This window comes from Gouania willdenowi, chromosome 5 (assembly GCF_900634775.1).
Source record: "Gouania willdenowi chromosome 5, fGouWil2.1, whole genome shotgun sequence".
In the NCBI taxonomy this organism is placed as follows: domain Eukaryota; kingdom Metazoa; phylum Chordata; class Actinopteri; order Blenniiformes; family Gobiesocidae; genus Gouania; species Gouania willdenowi.
The window spans coordinates 33252788-33273480 of NC_041048.1; the positions used below are offsets into that span (position 1 = coordinate 33252788).

Sequence of the window (20693 nt, forward strand, 5' to 3'; positions counted from 1 at the left end):
TCGTTTTTTAATTATATATTTAAAAACAACTTTATGTTCTGTTATGTCTCACGCCATATTATCAGACCACCTTAAGTGTTTTAATTTAAAGTTAAATGGGTCCTCTCAGTTAAAGGTACTCTCCAATACAGTAGGTGGCGGTAGTGCACCTGCAACACCAGGTGTCAGTCGCCAAAAAACAAAACGAAGAAGAAGAAGAACACGTCATCTGACAAAGACCAATAGCGTGGCTCGCTGCTGAGACGTGTACAGACCGCTCTTTTTACCTGGACACCTGGTGACCTCGTTAACGGACGCAGTTTTGAATTCGTACCAGCGCCATTTTAGGTGCTTGGACCACAGCATCTTTGGACTTTTTAGACATCCTGGCAGCTTTAAATGAACTCGTGAGGTGAGTACATGTGACTTCAAGTTATATCTGTCATAAAAACCCACCAGCACAGCTATGATAGATATGTTTATTAAGTTAGCATTGCTGTGGTGAGGAAAGCATTGCCCGTGATTAATTTCTGTGTTTGATATGTTTAATTTGTTAGGGATGAATTACCAAAGTACCTGAAGACATGTTAACCTGTAATTTATGTGGTAAAGTAGTTTAGTCATCATTGTAATTGTTCATTGTAAACTGCATCGGAATGAACCACGTTTATTTAGGTGTAATGAAGCCGACTGCTAGCAGACATGTACCAAGTATGGCACGTTTAAGGCAAATTTTCTAATTATTTTTTCCTTTCTTTTTACAATATTACTGTTTTGTTTTTGTGAAGAGCATCAGAAGAGAGTGACAGGTGAAACAGTGTCAAGACAACAGCGAGAATAACATGCTGAAGATGGAATAAAACCTTGGTTGGAAATATTTGGTATGTACAGTATTTTACCATTTTGACTACTTGGATGGTCTAACTCTTAATGTTATTGACTGTGTGTTTAGTCATTTGATTGTAATATGTAGTCTGTGCATTTTAGGCTCTGTGGTTATGTCTTAAAGGGGACATATCATGCTAAATCCTCTTTTTTAGCCCTTAAATGCATTTTGATGTATATTTAGATTGTTTAGAAGCACAGAAAAGTTCAAATTAGTCTCTTCAGGTGCTTTGTTGATATCTTTATGTTCTGTTTTGGTCATATTTTTCAATCTGTTTCGATTTTTCGATTATCTATTACGTTTTTTGAACAATAACGTCAGCGGAACTGCCAAATTAGGACATCGACTCCAGGCCCAACACTTCGAGCAATCCGCCATTTTTATTTCTCGCTTTTATTTTGCAGTCCAAGCTCCAGGATGCAGAAGTTACGAGAGGAGAAATCAAAATGTTTGGTTGTTGGATGTAGTAACCCACACGCTTCATTACACTGTCTCCCAGCATCAGAACCTTTTCAAAGTGCCTGGTTGAGTTTTATTTTTCACGGAAATGTACCCACATCTGTGGGTAAGGTCATTTTTGTGTGCACGAAGCACTTCAAGGATGACTGCTTCTGCAACCTCCGCCAGTATAAAGAAGGATTTGCCGAAAGACTTTGTCTGATTGAGGGGTCAATTCCTTCTATCTTTGGAGACGACAAACAGAGCACTTCGGTAAGCTGTAAATAACACTAAAAAGTGTTATGATAAGACGTCCCTGTCATTGTTTTGTTAGCGCTGTGTGCTCGTTTTAGATCCTTGATGATATGGCCTACGTGGTTTAATTTAAGTCTAAAGTTTTCATTAGTCATTTCATTTTGCCGTTTTTGTCTCCGAAAAGACTATTAAAATGCATTTCGTGACGTTAGCTTGGCGCTAGCGTTAGCTCGGTGCTTGTGTTAGCTCACTTGTTAGGGTTCTGCAGGTTCATCATCTTCATTTTCATCTCGCTCCGCCGGGTCAGACTCTGGCTCAAACATGTAAGGCTGGATGGACAAGTGTTCTGTTGTTGACATTGTGTAAATAACGTGTGAATAAACTTTTTCTGCGCCGCTACATGGCCATATCTCTTCTATCAAACTACAAAAATGGCCGAGCAGGGTGGAGTTGAACCTGGAGAGGGGGCGGGGTATGAAGTGTCTCATTTGCATTTAAAGAGACCGCACCAAAATGAGTTGCTCTTAGAAGCACATCAGAAAAGGGGTCTGGGGAGCTATAATAATGAGGAATTCAGACCCAAGCAGTGCAGTTCCGCTTTATATAGACCACAACTGTATGATTTATATCTAAAAAGGAAGGATTTAAAACCATGATATGTCCCCTTTAAACTGCTGTATTTTTCAATAGATTCACAGGCTGCAAGGATTTTTGCTCATTTATCTAAAATCCAAATTATGTATACATTAGAAATCATCACCATTTTCTAGCTTGGTTGTGTGCCCCCAAAAATCTAGAATTTGGTCACTGCCAAAGTAAAGTTGAGAAAAAAATTCAACTATTCATTTCATAAATACAAGGTTCGAGGTTACTGTATTTGTAGCATTAGGTAGATTTTTTGTTTTACCCTTTTGACTAGGGATGTAACGATTCACTCAACTCCCGATACGATTCGATTCACGATACTGGGTTCACGATACGATTCTCTCACGATTTTTTCATTTACAAAATGTGACTGTAGACAAATTTTTTTTTTGGGAAAAAAAACTAGAAAATACTGTATTATTTTCCTTATATTTTTCATTGTCAAAAGAATTCCTTGATAAACTATTCAAAACAATGCAATTTAACTAAAAATAAATCTTGAATTAAATAAATAAAGGAATAATACAAATGAAAATGAAGCCTATTAATTTAAATTCTGGTTCTATATTAAACAATGCAAAACTGCATAATAGTTCTTTTTCTTTTAAAAGTGCAACTGAAAATGTATTTTGTGCCTTAACAATTGGACTTTAAAAAAAAAAAAAAAAAACGTGATTGCAATGATTTACGTCATTTGTTTGGACCAGCAGAGGGCACTGGTAACCCAGTGGTCGGTTGGCATGCAGATATCTTGCAGTGAAGAAGATAAGCTATGCTAGCAGACAGAGCTAATAGAAAAACGTGACTTTTACAGATATTCAAGTAATATTACAGATATTCTTTCGGTGCTAAAGGGGTAATGAATCATTTATTAACATATTTAAGAGTAGAAGGCAGCCAGAAAGAAAGTATTAGCAGACGCCGCCCGCCGCCAACACTTCCGGATTCAATTGTCAGAAAATCGATATCAACCGTGATACCTATGAATCGATTTTTAACTGCCTTACGATTAATCGTTACATCCCTACTTTTGACACTTGCCTAACTGTTACACCGTAGTTTAAATCAAATTGTTGAAAAACATTCAGCTAAAATTACCACAACCAACTAATGTATCTTTGGTTAAATGTTTTATTATAATACATTTAAGGCATGCACATTTTTTAAATTAACTTATACCAGGAAGTAAAAAAAAAAAACATTTAAGTAGTTTGGATAAACCTCAGCCCAAAGCAAACAACTATGTCATTGTATAAAACTTAACGTCTAAATAATGATACTTGAGAAGTAATTTAGCCTATTACTGAACCGATACATCGGCCGATTTTTGTGTTTTTTACGTGTATCGACATTGGCCGATGTGGGCTGCTGCGTTCGCCGATCCGTATTATTTACAGAGAGCAGAAATTATTTTTACTTCTTGTTCTACATCGTCTGTTTTTATTATTTAAATATTTTTTACTTGGTGTTGTTCTAACTCACCTTTGTTAATTTCAATAAATGTTCTTTTTTTTAATTGAGACTCATAACATTTGTTATCATCGTTGTGTAGTTTTTATGATGTAAATTGAGGGAGCAAAAGTAGTATCGGCTTCAAATATCGGCTCAAGAAAATCAGCCGTCTGTATCGGTCATCGGCGAAGGCTGATGGAAAAAAAATCTGTATCGGCCCTAAAAACCGATATCGGTCTATCCCTAGTATGGAATAGGGATTTACATCATGAAAATTACACAATGATGATCACAAATGGTACGAGTCTCAGTTTTAAAAGAACAAACGTTTATTGAAATTAATAAAGGTCAGGTAGAACGACAAGTAAAAAATATTTAACAAATATTAAAAACAGGTGATGTAGAACAAGATGAAGTAAAAAACATTTCTGCTCTTTGTATATAATGCGGATCGGCGAACGCACCAGCCCACATCGGCCAATAATATCAGCTGGCCGATGTATTGGTCATCACTCGTATGGAAAGCAGCACAAACTTGCACAGTGTCAATATTGGGAAACTTGTTTTGCACTTATTTTCTTTTAATTTCTTGTCTTATTTTTGTCATTGTTTTTATTTATGGTGTATGCCCTTTTTGTTGTTTTCTTTCTGAATGCAGAAGGGATCTAACCAGTCCACAATCAAAGCTTCATTGCCAACGTTGCTGTGAGTCTTCTGGCAGAAATGATGACACCTGTATGAATTCTTTGGTTTCCCTAAACATCACACCCTGTCTGTACGAGGCCCTCACCATCTTCAATTAAGTCTGCACCTAAAGATTCAATAAGAGGTAAGCAAGGGTATTGATCAATTTAACTAAAGAAAGATGGACAGAAAACACAAATCTTAATCAGTCTAGGTCAGGTTCATTGTCCAGGTGAGTAGTTTCATACAATGAAGGAAACTGACACTATAAAATAAGTCACCGTCACATTGAGTCATTAACTTCAAGTTCTATAATAAATCAATGGGAAACTTAAATACAGTGTAACACAAATAATGATTATAATTAGGGCTGTGCTGTGTATCACTTTTACATAAATAGATTTAAGAACTGCAAACTTACTACTTAAATAATTTATCATTGGACCTGTTTTTGACAACAGGTTTTGTTCATTACTGTACATTTTGCTCAAGCACTGATCAAACTTTTGAAACTTTGTGTCCATGTTTTTCTACAGAGGAGATCCTGCCAGTCCATAGTGAACTCCCGATGGACATCTCAGTACTCCAGCAGAGCTTCTATCTTCAACATCATGTGCATTAGAAACTCCACTACACGTTTGAGTGTTTTCCTTAACCAAGGCAGGACCCAGTGACTCATTACTCTTGATCGGTCAGGGGCAAGTGACTTTTTGTTTTATGTTTATTCATTCCTTCATGGATTACCAGCCATATAAATATGGACACATGCTGTATACTCAAGATCTATGTTGCTTTGCGAGTATAGAAACACAACACATGACCTGTTCAGTCTGTTTTATAGATGAAATGTCAATTTTCTTATTGGTTATTAGTAATATTCACTACCTTGGTTATATATGAGAATCTTTAGATTGTTCTAGATTTAGTGGTTGCTATTGTAAAATCTACGCTAAATCCATTTATGTTCCTCATGTATTATACTGTATTTTTTAACGGTAAAATACTGGCAACCACAGCTGCCAGTATTTTACCGTAAATTTGACAATTTTTTTCTCACAGTGTGGGGATCACTGATCTAAGAACTTGTAAACACCAAGGACCTTTTGTTTTATGAAATGACATGTTTTCTTCAAGTACATGGACAATGTACAAGTCCAGCCACAAGACTGGAACACATTCAGTTCATTAGAAAACTATGAAATGACTGAATAACTTGTATATTATATTCATTCATTACATACAGACTAATATATTTCAAATGTTTATTTCTTTTAATTTTGATGATTATAATTGACAACTAACAAAAATCCCAAATTCAGATTCTCAGAAAATTAGAATATTACTTAAGACCGATACTGAAAAGTATGAACATGAATAGTAGTGGCCTTCAGCTCTTCTGCATTGTTGGTCTGACGTCTCACATCTTCCTCTTCACAATCCCCCATAGATTTTCTATTGGGTAAAATTCAGGTGAGTTTGCTGACCAATCAAAAACAGGAATACCATGGTCCTTAAACCAGGTACTGGTAGCTTTGGCACTGTGTGCAGGTGCCAAGTCCAGTTGGAAAATGAAATGTGCATCTCCATAAAGTTGGTCAGCAGCAGGAATTAAAAAGTGCTCTAAAACTTCCTGGTAAACAGCTGCGTTGACCTTGGACCTAAGGAAACACAGTGGAACAACACCAGCACATGGCATGTCACCCCAAACCATCACTGACTGTGGAAACCTTACACTCGACCTCCAGCAACATGGATTCTGTGCCTCTCCTCTCTTCCTCCAGACTCTGGGACCTTGATTTCCAAAGGACATGCAAAATGCAGTCCAGTCCTTTTTGTCTTTAGCCCAGGTGAGACGCTTCTGACGCTGTCTCTTGTTCAAGAGTGGTTTGACACATGGAATGTAACAGCTGAAACTCATGTCTTGCATACGTCTGTGTGTGGTGGTTCTTGAAGCACTAACTCCAGCTGCAGTCCACTCTTAGTGAATCTCCCCCACATTTGTGATGGGTTTTGTTTCACAATCCTCTCCAGGGCCTGGTTATCTCTATTGTTTGTACACTTTTTTCTACCACATCTTTTCCTTCCCTTCGCCTCTCTATTAATGTGCTTGGACACAGAGCTCTGTGAACAGACAGCCTCTTTAGCCATGACCTTTTGTGTCTTGCCCTCCTTGAACAAGGTGTCAATGGTGGTCTTTTGGACAAACTGTCAGGTCAGCAGTCTTCTCCATGATTGTGTAGCCCAGAGTCGTATAGAGAGAGAGTTGCGACAACAAAGTCCAAAATGCTTGACTGTCACGTGATTCATGTAAGACTGAATTTGTTCCCGGAAGTTAGTGGCGGGCCATTCAAATCCATTGATTCCTCGTGACATAACTTGGATTTTTGGTAATTTGTCATCAATAACTGCATTGATTGACGATCATTATACAGTACGTAGTCATATGTATGTGTAGGGGAACAAAGGATGATTAATATTCAAAAATATTAATTATTAATTTTTAATATGTTCGTTGCCAGGGGTGCCATCTAGAATTGAGTTTTAAGTGTCCTAGATCACTTTATTTTAATTAATTGTTACAGTTCCCTGTTTTGTGGTGGGTTCTTGACGTCAGAATAGAGGTTTAATAAAGGTTTAAATGTCAATAAAAACACAGCGTTTACAATATGTACATGTTTATTTTACAGGCTATTACCACGATGATAGATTCGGCAGTTTCACAATTATTCACAGTTATTTTGACTCATTGGTATCACACAAAATGTACATTTTAACACAGCTGTATGGTATATACATGCTGTATACTCAAGATCTATGTTGCTTTGCGAGTATAGAAACACAACACATGACCTGTTCAGTCTGTTTTATAGATGAAATGTCAATTTTCTTATTGGTTATTAGTAATATTCACTACCTTGGTTATATATGAGAATCTTTAGATTGTTCTAGATTTAGTGGTTGCTATTGTAAAATCTACGCTAAATCCATTTATGTTCCTCATGTATTATACTGTATTTTTAACGGTAAAATACTGGCAACCACAGCTGCCAGTATTTTACCGTAAATTTGACAATTTTTTTCTCACAGTGTGGGGATCACTGATCTAAGAACTTGTAAACACCAAGGACCTTTTGTTTTATGAAATGACATGTTTTCTTCAAGTACATGGACAATGTACAAGTCCAGCCACAAGACTGGAACACATTAATGTGCTTGGACACAGAGCTCTGTGAACAGACAGCCTCTTTAGCCATGACCTTTTGTGTCTTGCCCTCCTTGAACAAGGTGTCAATGGTGGTCTTTTGGACAAACTGTCAGGTCAGCAGTCTTCTCCATGATTGTGTAGCCCAGAGTCGTATAGAGAGAGAGTTGCGACAACAAAGTCCAAAATGCTTGACTGTCACGTGATTCATGTAAGACTGAATTTGTTCCCGGAAGTTAGTGGCAGGCCATTCAAATCCATTGATTCCTCGTGACATAACTTGGATTTTTGGTAATTTGTCATCAATAACTGCATTGATTGACGATCATTATACAGTACGTAGTCATATGTATGTGTAGGGGAACAAAGGATGATTAATATTCAAAAATATTAATTATTAATTTTTAATATGTTCGTTGCCAGGGGTGCCATCTAGAATTGAGTTTTAAGTGTCCTAGATCACTTTATTTTAATTAATTGTTACAGTTCCCTGTTTTGTGGTGGGTTCTTGACGTCAGAATAGAGGTTTAATAAAGGTTTAAATGTCAATAAAAACACAGCGTTTACAATATGTACATGTTTATTTTACAGGCTATTACCACGATGATAGATTCGGCAGTTTCACAATTATTCACAGTTATTTTGACTCATTGGTATCACACAAAATGTACATTTTAACACAGCTGTATGGTATATACACATTCTGAGTGTTTTAGATGTTTACGTGAATTTGGGATTTATAGGGATTTCCTAACGCTCTGAGGAAGAGGAAGAAGGAAAATGGAAAGTTAAAGTAATGAAATTAATAAAACTTTACCAAAATGAAAAATATGGACTATGAATCTAGAATTTTCGATTGAGAGAATTTGTTAAGTTATAAACCACCTTTTTGCCAGAATTGTGTGTGCGTGCAGTTTTACCCTCCTTCGAACAGGCGTGATGATGACAGCTCCTTCTGCGTAACCAGCAGTGTGTGGGGAAAAAGCTTTTCCTGCGTTTTTCCGAAGACGTTTTCCGCTCATTCACTGTACGGGCCCGCGGGATACTGTCGGCCTGGCTGGGGTTCTGGTTCTCCTACATGGCACCACTCCTGGATGTCGATGGGTAGTTTAACTAACATGTTCTCCAATCAAAGATGCTAGAGTTCGTTAAAGCTTACTCATGGGAGGCTATAAAAATTGATTTGTTCCAAAAATTAAAAACTGCTTGGTTAATTTCAAAAATGGAGATAAAACTTAAAGTTAGTCATTGTGGAAGTGACTGGTAGCCACTTCCTGACTGGAGAGAAGTTCAATCAATATCTCAAAAATTCAGCATCACTAAACTGAATAACATCTAACTGTTAAGTCAGATGCAAAGAGGAGGACTCGACAGAGACGTAAGAGAGAAGTAAGAGGGATAAGAGAGGTAAGAGAGAGGTGATAAGGGGGAGCGAGGCCTTTTATAAACATGTCAAGAGGTTATCTGATTGGTCAAAACACATCTGCAGTGTGGGAATGAGTGAAACCTGATTGGCTGGCAGAAAGAAGCGGGAGGCTTAACTTTCCTGTAAAGAAGACAAAATGGTGTGGCTATCCCCACATGTGCTTCTTAAACAAAGAGTCATAAAACTAGATAGGGTGTTACCATGTTAGGTCTAAAATGGAGCATGGGTGTGTGCCAATTGCATGAACCCTTGAAAAATGACTTTCAATTGATTATCCCTTAAATGACTGATTTGAATTATTTCTAGCTTTAAGCATAACAAAGGAGGACAAATACACTTTTGATCAATGATAGGGAGGATGGGTGTCAGCAAAGAGTCTGCAGGAAGACGGGCTGGGATTTGAAGAAATGTTCCTTGGTCCATTTTTCCATTGTCTGTTTTTGAGTCATAAAAGTGTAATAAAATTCCAAACGTGCGACAGTGTTTTTACCGCCTTTTGACCATCGACCAGGGTTCCTACATATGTGTCTATACAATATGTTTAGGTAGTTCCACAATTTTTTTTTCCAAACATAAATTTGTATTAATAATAGTGTAAACAGCTTACCTGCTTTTTTTGACGGAGTTAAGGCCAACATTAATTTGGTTAAAAAATGTGTTAATATGTTTTGTATACAGGATGTATTGCTTTGAGTTTTCTTTAAAAGGGGTCATTAAAAAAACACCACATCCAGACAGGACACATTGAAAACATATTTATTGTGTTCATACATATATAAAAATAGACATTTGATTTTTTACTATGCGCTTATGTACCAAGATAAATACATTAAATAAATGCCTGACAAAGTCAGAAACATTAATAACTCATACAGTTTGCTGTGCTGTATGATGATGCTCCACTTGTTCCGAAAAAGGAGTGAAAATGTTTGGCTTCCCAACCGAACCAGAGAGGAGAAAAATAGTTATGCAGAGTCAGCAAGAGCAAATTAAAAGAAAAAAAGTATTATAATAAAAAATCTGTGAGCGATCATATTTAAACACTTAGCTTATTAAGCTTATTTGATAAAAAGATATGTAGCCTATGTGGGTATAAAACTGTGCTAAGTAAACGCTGTGTATCTGCTAATGATCTCTTAATTTTCTAATCTCTTGATTTTTTTTTTTAACATGAAAACAACAGCAGTGTATCTCACAATTTAAAAAAGTGATAATAATAGTAATAAAAAATGAAAATCCACTAACATGCTTTAATGCAGGGGTTCTCAACTGGTCTCACCCTGGGACCCACATATTACCACGCTCATTAAATTGTGACCCAGTTTTTTTAGAATTCAACCAAAAATTAATTTTTTCTCAACTAGGCTGTTGAAAACACACGTATATAATCTTTTTTAAAACATAAATCTCTGTATTTTCCTGTGTAACATGCATTTCACAGCATGCCTGTCAAAAGTAAAGTTTATTTCAAAATAAGAGACAAGCCCAACATGTGAGATATTAAGTATGAATTTATTTTTGACCAGCTGTCTGTGACCCAACCAGTACAGGTCTGTGACCCACTTTTGGGTCCCGACCCACCAGTTGAGAATCACTGCTTTAATGCACACGTTAATGTGTTTAGAAATGCTGATAATATAACATCTTCCTGTTCAAAAGTGCATCACAAACCGTCTAATCAGCTTTATCTCCATTGGCTACAATAATAAACTGATCACTTCCAGGAACTATTGTGAGGCTCCATGAGCCTCCATTGCTGGAAAAAACCCAACCATTGGCGTGAACGGAGTTGTCACAACTCTCTCTCTATACGGCTCTGGTGTAGCTTACAGAACTAGACTGGAGACCATTTACAGTTTTTCTCAATTGCTAAAACACTAAACCCTATTGTCTGAACCAAATGCTCAGTTGCCTGAACCCACTGATTGAAACAATCACTCTTTTGGCAAAACCATAAACACTTTTCACCTGTTTAGACACAACTTGCCAACACATTTTCATTGTGATGCACCCGTGCTGCATAATGGTGAGCACAGGTGACAAAAGTCAAACACAATTAAAGCACAGGTGTCACCACTTGAACACAACAACTCAAAACTGATCACACTTGTGGCTAATGATGTAAGGGAAGAGCAGTGGTTTGTGAGGCCCTACAATGGATAGAAATCTGAGAGGAAGAGTTCGTGTGAGAGGAGGGCGAGGTGGTCAGTGAAGACAAAGAACAGTAATATCTGATGAAATCAGAGCTACTGTGATTGACCATGTTCTTGTCCATGGTATGAGCATGAGGGAGGCTGGACAAAGGGTACAACCAAACATCAGTAGATTCACTGTGTCCACCATAATCCGAAAATTTAGAGACGAGAACAGGTAATTACCTTTTTTTTGACATTATAGTACAGTATGTACCTCTAGATTGAAAAACGTCAATACAAGTGAATGTGAGAATTATTTCTCACATTCACTTGCATTGATGGTTTTTCACTTTCCAGTGGGGTTTTACGGATGGGCGGGACTTACCAGCTCTATATACTGTAAGTACATATGCTTCAGTACATCACTGTACCAATGTACTGTAGTATTGTAATGGAGGGTTGGTCTAACTGTTTGTAGGCCTAGTATTCCATATATATTTGTTGTAACTCCATGTTCTCTTCTTGTAGAATTGAAAGACTGCCACATGGGGGTGGGAGGACAGGTATGTTCTCCCCACACCAAGAGACCCTAATTGTTGATATGGTCCGTGAGAACAATGCCATTAAACTGAGTGAAATTCAGCAGAAGATCATTGAGGACCATGTAAATTTTGAGGGTATCAACAGTGTCAGCCTCTCTACTGTTGATCGTGTCCTCAAGCGCAACAGACTGCGCATGAAACAGCTGTACAGAGTGCCATTTGATCGCAACTCAGACAGAGTCAAAGAGCAAAGATTCCAGTATGTACAGGTTGGCATATATCCAGACACGTTCAATGTTGATTACTCCAAGTAGTGATTTACTGTAGTGGCCTAAATGACTTTTTCTGTATCACTTACAAAACTATATCTATTTCTACAGAGGGTTTTTCAACTGGATGCAATGGAAAGACCCCATGAATACATCTACATGGATGAAGCTGGGTTTAATCTCACCAAAAGGAGAAGGAGAGGCCGTAATGTGATTGGCCATTGTTTGTGTTCCTGGGCAGCGTGGTGGCAATGTCACATTATGTGCTGCCATCAGCAATCACGGGGTTGTCCACCGTCATGCCAACCTGGGGCCCTACAACACTCACCAGCTTCTCATTTTCCTCAATCACATGCAAGATGCTCTGTTAGGGCAGCAGGATGAGCATCCCATCTATGTTGTTGTTTGGGACAATGTGAGTTTTCACAGAGCCCTCCAGGTTAGAGAGTGGTTCAATATGAACCAAGGTTTTATCAATCTTTGCCATCCACCGTACTCCCCTTTCCTAAACCCCATTGAGGAATTCTTCTCCTCATGGCGGTGGAAGGTATATGAATGCCAACCTTACACCAGGGTAAATCTCCTGCAAGCCATGGGACTTGCCTGTGGTGACATAGGTGTGGAGGCATGCCAAGCCTGGATTCGGCATGCCAGGGGTTTTTTCCCCCGTTGCCTGGCCAGACAAAATGTGGCCTGTGATGTGGATGAAGTCCTGAGGCCTGACCCAGTACGGAGACATGATGCTGTGGCTGAGTAATGCACTTATTTGTATATTTTTGTACTTTTTTACATGGGCTTACTGTACACAAGTGGCAAACGCATAAGATACGTGTAAATGCACAAGATTTCTGTTTTCTCTTTTTATACAAGTGCTATGCACAGGTTCTTTGTTTTGCAACATGCATTTAGCCTACAGTGAATAAACATTTATTTCTCCAGTTTCATGTCCTGAGCATTGTGTTTTCTATTTTTCTACGTAGTGTTTAGTGACTGTTCAGTAGTGTTTTTAATTCTGATTGACTTGGGGCATGATTTGACAACACAATTCAGTTTTGAGCACAGATTGAACTATTTTGAGGTGAAAGTTTGGTTTTGCATGAAGAGTCTGACGTTTTGTGAATGTAGCTTGGAAATTGTGTTTTGTGTTCACAGTTTAGAGAAAAGGAGAGCAGGTTTCAAGAAAAGTGTCTTAGCAATTGAGAAAAACTGTAAAGGCCTTTGCAGGTGTTTTTAGTTCATTAGCTGATTAGAGTGGGGCACCAGGTGTCTTCAGCTCAGGTCTTAACCAGAACAAAGAGGTCAGAACACATTACTCCAGTTTTAAAGTTGATGATTTTAATTGATTTTACTGATGATTTTAAATGTTCTTATTGATTTTAAACAATTGAATGTTTTATCATGTAAAGCACAATGAGTTGTCTTGTGTATGAAATGCACTATACAAATAAATTTGCCTTGCCTTGAATATTAAACCTCTACACAATATTCTAATTGTCTGAGATACTCAATTTTGGGTTTTCATTTGTTGTCAGTTATAATCATCAACATTAAAAGAAATAAATACGTGAAATATGTCAGTCTGTGTGAAATGAATGTATACATTATACAAGTTTCACTTTTTGAATGGAATCACTGAAATGAATCAACTTTTTCATGATATTCTAATTCTATGACCAGCAACTCTATGTATTTATTTCTTTTTTTTAGTTATGAAGAGAATGTAATTTGTTTAGATTTTTTTTTTTCTTTATTTTATTTGAAAAAACCTTGAGTACCAAGTGTTCTCTGGAAATCAAAATATGATCAGCCTAACATCAGGGAAACACTGCATTGACTTTAGTTTGTGGAAAATAGTGAATTCTTTGTCCTGCTGCTGTGGTGTTTGAATATTGAATTGAAAATTGGAAATTCCACAGCATTTTAGAGCATTTTTAACATTTTATGATAGAGTGGTTATGGCTTGTGCCTCACAACAAGAAGCTCTATGTGCTGGGTTAAAGAGTCAGAGTTTTCAACACCTGCACCTCTACTGGTGCACGTTCTACTGGAATTAATATACAGTAAGCAGAGGTGAAAGTAATGGATTACAATTACTCATGTTACTGTAATTGAGTTGCTTTTATGGGTATTTATACTTTTGTGATTATGTTTCTAAATCTGTTTATAAGAAGTAAAGCTATTCATTACATTTCTACACCCAACTGTTACGACCAGCCACTTTCTTCAGTGCAAGTTAAAGTTTCTACCTATTGTTGTTTTATGTTGTTACCCACATGGCACATTTGGTATGACACTGTTTTACAGTTCATAATTGTAGCTATACTTAGAGCCTGATACATTTTTTATTCTTTAAACTTGTATTCATTGGTTTTATTTTATTTCATTTTGACTCTTATTTTATGCAGATGTCTTTGTAGAAAGATAAATCAAGTTGTAATTGTGCAAGATTTAGTTCCCTTTTTTTTAAAGTTTATTCATGAGATGTTTATTGAATACATACCTCTGACGTTCTAGAAATAATAATAATTGCTTCAAGTTAGGCAAAAAAACAGATTTGGAATGTATGCATTATAATGTTAGATCACTTTGTTTTCATTATTAAAACCTTAGATTAAGCTAATCTTTCTGTGTCTGAAAAATGATTCTAAATGTCATATTACATAAATAATGTCTATGTGTGAGCTAACTCAGTCTGTAAGAAGAACTGATGAAGAAACATCCTGTGATGAAGATGAGCTCAGGTTCTAATGGAAAGTTAGTTCATTAAGCACACAAAGCATTTCACCAAGTTCAAGTTTTTATGATTTTATTTAATATAGTTTAAATCAAAGCAGTCCATGTAGACTAGACTACTGCTGTCTCATTCTCTGCTGTGGTGACAAACATCTGGGACCATCTGATCTCTGCAATCACACAAGACATTTTACACGTGTGTACAAAATAACCTCTATTTTTATATTTGGCATTTTGATATTAAACATTCAACTTCAATTCAATTCAACTTTTTTATACAGAGCAAAATATAATGAAAATAAAAGAAGAAAGAACCCAACAAGATCCACATGAACAAGCATTTAGCGACAGTGGGAAGAAAAAACTCCCTCTTTTTTATAGGAAGAAATCTCCAGCGGAACCAGGTTCAGAGGTGGCAGCCATCCGCTTCAACTGGTTGGGGTTAGTGAACAGAGGGACAAACAGAATAGGATAGAAGAATAGTCCATCCATGTGTCCTAGATTAGTTGAGCTGTGAGCCATCGATCAGGAACCGCCATCTCCAGCATCAAGACACCTGAAACAGAAAAGAGAGTGGAGGGTGAGGAGAAGGCACAGACTGCAGGAAAAAAAAAAAATATATATATATATATATATATATTAAAAAAATCCATGTGTTTATTGTCTTTCTGTGTAAATGGGAGGTTTTGCTTACATTGTTTTAGTGAATAGAAGTCTTTCTGTCCTCTGATGTCTCCTCCTGAGGCTGAGTGTGGGACACTTCAGTGGGCTGTTGTGGATGCTGGTGCTCCCATCCTCCATCGTTCTTCTTCTACACCTCCATCAGTAGATGCTGGCACTCCTGTCTGACACTTTACAGGCATTATTTTAAAGTAACGTCCATTTTTACAATAAACATGTGTTCAGTGTCTTTCTGTGTAAATGGGAGGCTTTGCTTACATTGATAGAAGTCTTTCTTCATCTCCGTCCTCTGTTGATGTCTCCTCCTGTCCTCCATCTTTTCTTCCCTCGTTCATCCCACATGCTGGGAATAAAAAGTTTAACTTTAACTCTTAACAACCTAACTTAACATAATATACATGCATGTTTTATTAAAGTGACAGGAGAACCACGCCGACTGTGGCCCATCATAAAGAAACTAAAAATAAAATGCTTACTATCTAAAAAGGTCCTGGTGCCAGACGCTGCCTGGGACATGAACTGTCCCGCAAGACGCAAAGGCCAGCTATGACTTACCACCTACAACAACTATTTACATAACGGTCAAGACACTACAGAGGTCAAAAACACAGAAAGTTGATGATATACACAAACCTTGGTGCAAATACAACTATGGATAGAGCTGGAGACTCCTCAGCGTTCCACGTCCAAGTGCAGATCCACACCTTCACTGTCAGGGTCACTGTAAACAAAGAACTCAGAAATATTACAAGCAAACATGTCAAACTCAGCTGCCTCTATTAGGACAGGAAGTTGGGCCCACTCTGGGTCTAAACCCAGGAGGTCGACCCACACTGGTTCAGAACCCAGAGGGTCGGCCCACTCTGGGTCCGAACCCAGGGGGTCGGCACAGTCTGGCTCGACCAACTCTGGGTCCGAACCCAGGGGGTCGGCCCACTCTGGGTCTAAACCCAGGTGGTCGGCCCACTCTGGGTCTAAACCCAGGTGGTCGACCCACACTGGGTCTAAACCCAGGTGGTCAACCCAGTCTGGGTCGACCACCTCTGGGTCCGAACCCAGGGGGTCGTACAAGTCCAGGGCCAAAGCCGGAGCCTCGACCCAGGGTGGAACCGAACCCTCAGGTGAGGCCCACTCATGGACTAAATCTGAAAAAAAGAAAAAAGAAAAACATGGTTAATAAAGAGTGATATTTCAATTCAATTTACTATGGTTCACAATAGTAAGAAATATAATTATTAGATGTATTGTATTTTCTCAGACCTACACACAGTAATGTATATATGGAACAACAACCAAACAGAGGGGTATTGCAGTAATGTGTGATCTAAAACATGCTACGTTTTAATAATTGTTGCAATGCTTTTTTAAACTTTGGATTGTACATGCTTAAACTGTGAATAAAAAAAATATAATTAAATAAGAGGAAAAAAAATAAGCCATTTAAACTTAAATAAGGAGAAATATTTCTACATCAAGAAAATAATCAATGTAGGAAATAAAGTATGTAGTAACAGATTAAACATCACTGACATGAGTAGAATAAACCAAGAAATATTAAATTACAAACAATGCAAACAGCATCCATGGTAAATACATTTTACCCAGTCAGCAATATTCTTTAAGTCTAAAAAACAAACCAAAACTAAATCATAACAGCTAATTCAGGTGCTCATGGGAAGTGTAGTGAAGTCAAAGTATCCATTTTTTCTATAAAATGTGACAAATGGACTGAAAATAATGTAGGAAATAAAATACACATTTCCATCAAAGCTACCTCAGAACAGGACTTAAGTAAATAGTAAATAAAACTCTGTAAAACAGTCTCAGCAGCTCAAACGCTCACTACAAGTATCACATCAGAGTCAAATTATCACAAAAACAAACGTTAAACACATGAAAAATGAAAACTATCAACCATTTTCTGTAGGTCTTTAATATAAATATAAACGCCTTAAACCTGATTCAGACCTAGAATAATGACTATTTTAAATCATAACACGTTTGATGCTAAAATGATTAAAGTATGAATATCAGATAATAATAAAAACATGTCTTACCTTGGGCCATGCGCGGGGCCATGGTCACCTACTGGTCTAACGTCTTCTTCTGGTCCTGGTATAAAGTCTTCTTCTGGTCCTGGTCTCAAGTCTTCCTCTGGTCTGGTACAAGTCTCGTAAAGACTTTCTGTGTGTTTTGTAAATGTTTCTCAGCTCAAAGTTGCTCACAGCTCTCCTCTCTCGTCTCGCTGCTCACAGTGAACGTTGGACGTTAACAGGTGACTTTAAAAGTCGCATCCTCCTCGTTGCCATGGCTCTGACGTCAGTTCACGGACACGCGTACAAAACTGAACAAGTTACACGGCCCATTTTTTATTTTTTATTTGTGAGCATTATTGTGGGATATTTAAACATTTTATGACCTCTAAAAATAAAATATTTACACGGGGTGACTATACGTTTGTTTTACCAGCTCATTGCCACTTATAAAGTCCTGTCCGGTGCGTAATATTCATGGGATTACTGGTGTCCCACGGACCCTGAACGTATCACCGAAATCACATTAGGCTGCTTTAAACTGTCATAACTCCGCCAATAATTGATCTATTGAATAAATTCTAACAGTGTCTGAAAACTAATAAATTGCTCTTTACAGCCAATGTGTCATGACTTGACACCTGATTTTTAATGACACGTGTGACGAAGTCTATTAAAGAGGCCAATGATCAGAGGGGCAGATAGAGAGAGAGTAAGTAGGATGAAAAGCACCAAATAACTCCTGATTTTAATTAAATAATGTCAGCAAAAAGACCCTGTTGCACAATAAATTCTCCATTGATGTTCATTGTTTACTGAGGGATTTGAGAATAAAGGAGCCATGTAGTGCAATCTCTTATTGACAACAATGCATGTTTTGTTATTGCAATTAAATAAATGATATTATTTTATTGCATAATTGTGACCATCACCAGCCCTCCCTAAGGAAGGGTAAGAAACACTTTATTAAAGGGAGAATATAAAAAGAGAGGGCAGTGTTACACCTATCTGAGGGGGAAGGGAACAGGGAAGAGGGAGTCAGGGTAGGAACATGGAAGGGGAGGTGAAGAGTCGATTGGTTTAAGGTGAGAGTGAAATGTGATGTTATAGTTGTGCGTATTGTGCTTATGTTGTGTAATCAGTTAAGCCAGTCTGGTGACAAGTGTGGAGAAACTGAAGCAGGTGATTTATAGGAAGTTAATGTAAGATGAGTTCAATGTCTGGATGAATAAATGTCTTTCAGCAGCTCATTTTTACTTTGTGTACATTATTAATGTGTACTGTAAAGTATGCTTGTAGTGTGTGGTCAGAGTTTTAGAACAGTGTATAAAGTTTGTTAGTCTAAAGTGTGTGTGTGTGTGTGTGTGTGTGTGTGTGTGTGTGTGTGTGTGTGTGTGTGTGTGTGTGTGTGTGTGTGTGTGTGTGTGTGTGTGTGTGTGTGTGTGTGTGTGTGTGTGTATGGCTAAGTGCATTAAGGCTATTGAGGCATGCTACATCAGAGTGATAAGCGTTAAAGCGTAAGTAGGAATTTTTCAAGACCAACCACGGAAATAAAATACAAATCTTTTTACGCTGTCATTATCTGTCATTAACATAAATAAAGTGTCATGAAGGCTGTTATTGAGTATGTTTGCTCAATTATGACAATTTGCTAAATGATGACATCTTTGGAGCTATGTTGGCATTTTTTGGGTTAAGTGGAGGATCTAATGTGGTTTGGTAGAGTTATGGGTAACAAACAAAACCTAATGACAGCCTTCATAACACCTCATTCATAATGACAGGTCTCATGTTATAATAATTACAGCATAAAATGTCAGCGTTATGGTTAAAACTTCAAGTAAAGTGTTAACCATTATTATTTATTTGTTGCACAGGCCGGTGGCTGCAGATCACTGATCTAAGAGCTTGTAAACTCCAAGGACCTTTTGTTTTATGAAATGACATGTTTTCTTCAAGTACATGGACAATGGACAAGTCCATCCACAAGACTGGAACACATTCAGTTCATTAGAAAACTATGAAATGACTGAATAGTTTCCATCACCTCTGTGTCTCCACAGGCAATGAACAGAATAAAGTTCAGAAAGCCAACATTGGTCGACAGGGACACAAACTATCAGAATTTTTAGGGTTTTTTTTTTAATTTATATTCAAGGACAAAGATTTTAGGCATAGTTAAAGTGGTTAACTTGATCCACCTCTGAGTTCAGATCTACAGGTGCTGGTCATAAAATGAGAAATTCCTGAAAAAGTTGATTTATTACAGTAATTCCATTCAAAAAGTGAAACATGTATATTATATTCATTCATTACATACAGACTAATATATTTCAAATGTTTATTTCTTTTAATTTTGATGATTATAATGGACAACTAATGAAAATCCCAAAATCAGTATCTCAGAAAATTAGAATATTACTTAAGACCGATACTGAAAAATATGAACATGAAAAGTATGAGCTTGTACAGCACTCAATACTTAGTTTGGGCTCATTTTGCCTGAAATACTGCAGCAAAGAGGTGTGGCATGGAGTCAATCAGTCTGTGGCACTGTTCAGGTGTTATGAAAGCCCAGGTTGCTCTGATAGTGGCCTTCAGCTCTTCTGCATTGTTGGTCTGACGTCTCACATCTTCCTCTTCACAATCCCCCCATAGATTTTCTATTGGGTAAAGTTCAGGTGAGTTTGCTGACCAATCAAAAACAGGAATACCATGGTCCTTAAACCAGGTACTGGTAGCTTTGGCACTGTGTGCAGGTGCCAAGTCCAGTTGGAAAATGAAATGTGCATCTCCATAAAGTTGGTCAGCAGCAGGAATTAAAAAGTGCTCTAAAACTTCCTGGTAAACAGCTGCGTTGACCTTGGACCTAAGGAAACACAGTGGAACAACACCAGCACATGACATGTCACCCCAAACCATCACTGACTGTGGAAACCTTACACTCGACCTCCAGCAACATGGATTCTGTGCCTCTCCTCTCTTCCTCCAGACTCTGGGACCTTGATTTCCAAAGGACGTGCAAAATGCAGTCCAGTCCTTTTTGTCTTTAGCCCAGGTGAGACGCTTCTGACGCTGTCTCTTGTTCAATAGTGGTTTGACACATGGAATGTAACAGCTGAAACTCATGTCTTGCATACGTCTGTGTGTGGTGGTTCTTGAAGCACTGACTCCAGCTGCAGTCCACTCTTAGTGAATCTCCCCCACATTTGTGATGGGTTTTGTTTCACAATCCTCTCCAGGGCCTGGTTATCTCTGTTGTTTGTACACTTTTTTCTACCACATCTTTTCCTTCCCTTCGCCTCTCTATTAAGGGCAGGGTCGGTAACTTTC

The 20693-nt window shown here is 37.7% G+C and overlaps 1 long non-coding RNA gene across 1 annotated transcript; it reads left to right on the forward strand.

The window, feature by feature from the left end:
• Positions 1 to 224: 224 nt before the first annotated feature.
• On the forward strand, positions 225 to 4478 carry LOC114464097 (uncharacterized). Its single transcript, XR_003674148.1, has 3 exons — positions 225 to 391; positions 768 to 860; positions 4314 to 4478. It is a non-coding gene; the product is annotated as an uncharacterized LOC114464097 (long non-coding RNA).
• Positions 4479 to 20693: the final 16215 nt, after the last annotated feature.